Source organism: Palaemon carinicauda, chromosome 15, assembly GCF_036898095.1.
Source record: "Palaemon carinicauda isolate YSFRI2023 chromosome 15, ASM3689809v2, whole genome shotgun sequence".
Taxonomy (NCBI): domain Eukaryota; kingdom Metazoa; phylum Arthropoda; class Malacostraca; order Decapoda; family Palaemonidae; genus Palaemon; species Palaemon carinicauda.
Window position 1 is genome coordinate 388,593 of NC_090739.1, and position 7,500 is coordinate 396,092.

The window sequence follows — 7,500 nt, forward strand, 5'->3', positions numbered from 1 at the left end:
AGGATTTTACAACAAAATGTAGAACAAATGTTAATATATATATATTAGAATTATTAGAGGATTTTAGAATACAATGTTGAATAAATATTTGAATTATCAGAGGATTTTAGAGCAAAATGTTGAAGAAATATTAAAACTATTAAAGGATTTTAGAATACAATGTTGAATAAATATTAGAATTATTAGAGGATTTTAGAATACAATGTTGAATAAATATTATAATTATTAGGGGATTTTACAAAATGTTCAAGAAATATTAGAATTATTAGAGGATTTTAGAGCACAAATGTTGAATAAATATTAGAATTATTAGAGGATTTTAGAGCAAAATGTTAAATAAATATTAGAATTATTAGAGGATTTTAGAGCAAAATGTTGAATAAATATAGAATTATTAGAGGATTTTAGAGCAAAATGTTGAATAAATATTAGAATTATTAGAGGATTTTAGAGCAAAATGTTGAAAAATATTAAAACTATGAAAGGATTTTAGAATACAAAGTTGAATAAAAATTAGAATTATTAGAGGATTTTAGAATACAATGTTGAATAAATATTAGAATTATTAGAGGATTTTAGAGCAAAATGAAGAAATATATTAGAAATATTAGATGATTTTAGAATACAATATTGAATGAATAATAGAAATATTAGATGATTTTAGAATACAATGTTGAATAAATATTGGAATATTAGAAGATTTTAGAAATTGTCGGATAAATATTAGAAATATTAGCAAATTTTAGAATAAAATGTTAAATAAATATTAAAAATTATTATTATCATTATCATTACTATTATTAGACAAGCTACAACCCTATTGGGAAAAGCAGAATGCTATAAGCCAGGGGCTCCAACAGGGAAAAATAGCCCAGTGAGGACAGGAACAAGGAAATAAACTACAAGTGAAGTAAAGAACAATAAAAATTATTTTTATTTTTAAAAAAGAGTAACAACATTGAAATAGATCTTTCATATACAAACTATAAAAACTTAAAATATCTTCCAAACTTCTCCATCATGAGGCTCAATACTACGCAGTACTCTAGAAGTTTTATTCCAGCTGTTACCAAGTTGTGGAATGATCTTCCAAATCGGGTGGTTGAATCAGTAGAACTTCAAAAGTTCAAAGTTGGAGCAAATGCTTTTTTTTGTTGACCAGGCGGACATGAGTCTTTTTATAGTTTATTTATGACATATTTGTTTTTGATGTTGTTAATAGTTTATATATGACATGTCTGTTTTGACGTTGTTACTTATTTTAGAATGATTTATTGTTAATTTGTTCTCTTCATTTATTTATTTCCTTATTTCCTTTCCTCACTGGGCTATTTTTCCCTGTTGGAGCCCCTGGGCTTATAGCATCTTGCTTTTCCAACTAGGGTTGTAGCTTGGATAGTAATAATAATAATAATAATAATAATAATAATAATAATAATATTCAAACGTTAGGAAGTAGAAGAGAATTTGCTGACTTAGCTATTCATGATATTCAATTAAACCGTACTCACTCGAATTTTGTTCCAGGATTTGAAATATAAGTTTGCAAGCGAAGATTTAACTGCTATTTACATTCATCAACATATTCATAAGGTATTTAATCACGGAAAAGTCCCGATTTTCCGTAAACAAATCAGCTTATTTTCAGAGCGTGTCTCAGTTGCACTGTTCATTAACAAGACTCAGAGAACTAAACACATTATTTATGAGGCATAAATATTATAAATGTTGTGTTTATGTCTTATGTATTCAGTGAAGAGCATATATTGTGCAGCCAACAAATCGTCCTGACACGAGAATAGTTACAGATAGTTTCAAACTATTAGAACCTATAGTCAATTTCTTTTAGCGAGGCAGATTTGCACCGACTCGCAGAGGGTGCCCTATTTAGCTCGGAAAAGTTTCCTGATCGCTGATTGGTTGGACCAGATAATTCTAACCAATCAGCGACCAGGAAACTTTCCGAGCTAAAAGGGCACCGCTGCGAGTCGGTGCAAATCTGCCTAACTAAAAGAAATGGACTATAGATACATGTCTACTGTAGGCTCCAGAGCCTATAAATAGGCCGCTCCTAGACTATACAATAGGCTCCCACGAGGCATCCAAATAATTGAAGATATTAAGGGTTTTAAGAGGAAACTGAAGACTTTCTTATTCCGCGAGTGTTTCGACAGTGCTGATCAAACAGTAATGGAACAATACGCATCGTGAAATGCTAAATGCTCCCGAATGAACATCATAAAATGACCGTGAGGTCCTGTAGAAAAAAAGTTTCCCCTGCTTTACAGGATCAGATAAGCAGTTCTTAAAGTAAAAGTAAAGTACGTACGTGTATATGATAATCAAACAAAAGGTTGAAGGAGTCAGACATCAATAAATAAAAGGATTCAGTATGAATAACAAAATATCTACTTTCATGTTTCTCTAAGTCTAGATGATAAAGGTTTGATGGCATATTAAAAAAAAAATCTTGTCTAAAATCTAGACAATTAAAGTTTGATGGCATATTCGAAAAAAAAATATCTTGTCTAAGTCTAGACGATAAAAGTTTGATGGCATATTCGAAAAAGAAAAATCTTGTCTAAGTCTAGACGATAAAAGTTTGATGGCATATTCAAAAAATAAAAACATCTTTTCCTCTTATTCTCAAATCTAAAAAATCTGTTGGATATCGATAGCATAACAGAAAAAAAAATCTTTTCTAAGTCTAGACGATAAAAGTTTGATGGCATATTCGAAAAAAAAAAAATCTTTTCTAAGTCTAGACGATAAAAGTTTGATGGCATATTCGAAAAAAAAAAAAATCTTTTCTAAGTCTAGACGATAAAAGTTTGATGGCATATTCGAAAAAAAAAAAATCTTTTCTAAGTCTAGACGATAAAAGTTTGATGGCATCTTCGAAAAAAAAAAAATCTTTTCTAAATCTACACGATAAAAGTTTGATGGCATATTCAAAAAATAAAAACATCTTTTCTCTTTATTCTCAAATCTAAAAAATCAGTTGGATATTGATAGCATAACAGAAATTTTTTTTTTTCCAAGTCTAGACAATAAAATTGTGCTCTCATAACAGAAAGAAAATCTTGTCTAAGTCTAGACGATAAAATGTCATTAATGAAGGACACTCGACGCGCATAAACCATCTGGACCTCCAAAATAATTCGCAACGGTAAATGAGTATATCAAATATCGGAGAAGTTCAAGGTGTTTATTGAACCACCATTATAAACTGCATAGCAACAACGTGATTATCGACACCAACTAGGTTTTATAATCTCTCTCTCTCTCTCTCTCTCTCTCTCTCTCTCTCTCTCTCTCTCTCTCTCTCTCTCTCTCTCTCTCTCTCTCTCTCTCTCTGGTTTAAAACATTCATAGGAGAAATTGAAGTCTAAAACATTTTTGAAATGTTTAAAGGTCACTCATGAATAACAGAGGCAAGCAACAGAATAAACAATGCCCTACAGACAACCCGTATATTATTATTATTATTATTACTTGCTAAGCTACAACCTTAGTTGGAAGAGCAGGATGCTATAAGCCCAGGGGCTCCAACAGGGAAAATAGCCCAGTGAGGAAAGGAAACAAGGAAAAATAAAATTCTTAAGAAGCGTAACAACATTAAAGTAAATATCTCCTGTATAAAAAATAAACACTAACAAAACAAGAGCAAGAGAAACGAGACAGAACAGCGTGCCCGAGTGTACCCTCAAGCAAGAGAACTCTAATCAAAGACAGTGGAAGACCATGGTACAGAGGCTATGGCACTTCCCAAGGCTAGAGAACAATGGTTTGATTTTGGGGTGTCCTTCTCATAGAAGAGCTGCTTACCATAACTAAAGAGTCTCTTTTACATATGATCGGCGCTCGAGCCGCCTCTCCATCAAATTCGGACCAGGGAAGGCCAGGCAATGGCTGTTGATGACTCAGCCAGTAGATTCATAGGCTCCTCGAAACCCACCATCGCTAGCTCACAAGGATGGTGAGGCTGCAGACACTAACAGAAACTATTGAGTTTGAGCTGCGCTCGAACCCCCCTCTAGCAGATCGCAAGACGTCTAGACAGCTCGGACCAGGAAGGCCAGGCAATGGCTGATGATGACTCAGCCAGTAGATTTATAAGCTCCTTCAAACGCCCCATCGCTAGCTCACAAGGATGGTGAGGCTGCAGACACTAACAAAAACTATTGAGTTTGAGCTGATCTCGAACCTTCCTCTAGCAGATCGCAAGACGTCTAGACAGCTCGGACCAGGGAAGGCCAGGCAATGGCTGTTGATGTCTCAGCAAGTAGATTCATAAGCTCCTTCAAACGCCCCATCGCTAGCTTACAAGGATGGTGAGGCTGCAGACACTAATAGAAACTATTGAGTTTGAGCTCATCTCGAACCCCCATCTACCAGATTGCAAGACAAGAGAGTTTTCAATAAGCTACCACATTACACTTAACATGTGAACAGTTCCATCTTCAATAGCAAACCTACAATAACAACAAACAAACATGGTTGACCTCCTGCTTATGTTTGTAGCTTTGACCTTAACCTCAGGATACATAAAATATTGTACACCTACGGATTACTGTACCATTCCTACGCATACATACGCACAGCAGTGTTGTTGAAAACACCAAGGCTCTCTCTCTCTCTCTCTCTCTCTCTCTCTCTCTCTCTCTCTCTCTCTCTCTCTCTGTCTCTCTCTGTCTGTCTCTCTCTCTCTCTCTCTCTGGAGACGTATGTAGAAGTGGAGCATGTCAGGAATCAAGCGTTTATAGAACTCGCGATTTTTAATATTGTCAAGAGAAAAAGGCAGATATTTTAAGAACAGTAACAACATTAAAATGAATATCTCCTATGTAAACTATAAATACTTTAACAAAAAAGCGGAAGTAAAATAAGATAAAACAGTGTGCCCGAGTGTACCCTCAAGCAAGAGAACTCTTACCCAAGACAGTGGAAGACCATGGAACAGCGGCTATGGCACGACCCAAGACTAGAGAACATTGGTTTGATTTTAGTGTCCTTCTCCTAGAAGAGCTGATTGCCATAGCTAAAGAGTTTCTTCTACCCTTGCCAAGAGGAAAGTGGCCAATGAACATTACTGTGCATTAGTTAACCCCTTGGTTGAAGCAGTGTTGTTTGGTAACCTTAGTGTTGTCAGGTGTACGAGGACAGGGTAGAATATGTAAAGAATAAGCCACACTAGTCGATGTGTGTAGGCAAAGGGAAAATGAACCGTAAACAGAGAGAAGGTTCCAATGAAGTACTGTCTGGACAGTCAAAGGACCCCATAACTCTCTAGCGCAGTGGTTCCCAACCTTTTTTCTGTCATTTCCCCCTGCACCCAGTTCAACCATCCAGATTTCCCCCTTCATGCCCCGCCCAGTCCTCATGCCCACTCGCCTGCCTCAGAAACGGGCATGATATTCCAATTCTCCCCTTGAATATCGTGTCAGTGAGAAATGATATGATCATATCACAATTGAATGGCTAACAACAAATTACCGCACGTACTATGTGGACATTTTCCGCTTGTTTTAGTTAGTAGGTTGTGTAATTATTTTCCCCCTGGAAGCTTCAAATTTCCCCCCAGGAGGAAATTTTCCCCAGGTTGGGAACCACTGCTCTAGCGACAGTATCTCATTACTTTACATTTGCTTTAACTCTCAGAATTAACTTTACATTTTGGTGAGATATATTTTATTATTCCGTCAAAAACAATCATCCTTAGAAAACTTACTATCAAAGCAAATCATGATTCCTACAAACTCCTCCTTTTCTCTATGAACTCTGCAACTGGTGAAATGTTAAAAGACACCATTACGGCCATGCAAAAGTAATAACTAATTGAAGATTCTCCTACGATATCGGTAGCTTTTCCTTCTTAAAGGTCATGGTCAAGGACAGACAGATACTGACCTTGATATTAACAGAGATTAGTCCATCAATAAGTTTCGTATGTCACGTAATGATGTCTTTATCTTATAATAATTTTAAAACACTTTGTTACGAGTTAAAAGTTATTGCGAGGCCGGAGGAAGTACTGACGGAAGAACGATCAAGAAATGTCTTAAAATAAATAAGAAGAAACCGGTAACAATATATGGCTTGTGTCTTATGTTACCTATGTCTATTTCATATATATATATATATATATATATATATATATATATATATATATATATGCACACACACAAAATATACATATGAATATATATATACATATGAATATATATATATATATATATATATATATATGTGTGTGTGTGTGTGTGTGTATACACATACACACATACATATACACATATATATATATGTGTGTATGTGTATATACACACACACACATTATATATATATATATATATATATATATATATATATATACCCACACAAACATACATCCATCCATTTCATTTTCTTAGTGAGGATACCTTAACGTTGTGAAATAGTTTGTGAATCACCATGATCAACAAAGTTGTACTAGTCAGGGCCACCCATACTAGGTTATATACACACAATAACAAAAACTATTCCTGATTGGTAACGTCTCTGTCTGGTGTTTGCAAGACGGGGGTTCGAGTCCCGTTCCCGCTCCGACTCGTTAGTGCTTTTAGTGTTCGTAACCTTACCATCCTTGTGAGCTAAGGTTGGGAGTGGGTTTGGGGGAGCCTATAGGTCTATCTGCTGAGCCATCAGAAGCCATTGCCTCATAGCCTGGCCCTCCTAGGTCATAGCTTGGGTGGAGAAGGGGGGCTTCGGTGCTGATCAGATGTATATATGGTCAGTCTCTAAGGCATTGTCCTGCTTGCTAGGGCAATGTCACTGTCTGATGAGCCATCAGAAGCCACTGCCTGGCCCTCCCTGCTCCTAACTTGGGTGGAGAGGGGGCTCCGGTGCTGATCAGATGTATATATGGTCAGTCTCTAAGGCATTGTCCCGCTTGCTAGGGCAATGTCACTGTCCCTTGCATCTGCCATTCATGAGCAGCCATTAAACCTCCTTGAAACTTTTAATCCGCATTCCCTTACTCCCTCCAATTCCCTCCCTGGGGTTCCCTCCAAAGGGAGAAGGGGGAGGAGGAGGAGGGGGGGAGGAGGGGGAAGGGGAGGAGGAGGGGGAGGAGGGGAGGAGGAGGAGGAGAGGGGGGAGAAGAGGGCTTTCCCTCCGGCCGTAACTTCCAAATGCATTAAGCTTTCTTCTCCTTTTGGTATTCGGCCTTCTCAATTCCTTATCTTCTTTAATGCTAAGAGCTTCCTTTTAACGCCATGACGCTATCGAGTTCGAGGTCCTTTAGAAAAAAAAACTCCTTCGTATATTTCTCTTTTGAATAAATTAAAAAATGGTCAATTGCTTTTCTTGTAATTATTCCACTTAACTCACTATTTTTTTAATTAATTTCCTTTCTCTTCACTTTACACTTTATTCACTTTAATATTTACTTCTTCCTTTATCTCATTAGTTTGTTCAACTTAAATCCCACTTATATCACTCTTCCTTTATTTCGTCTAG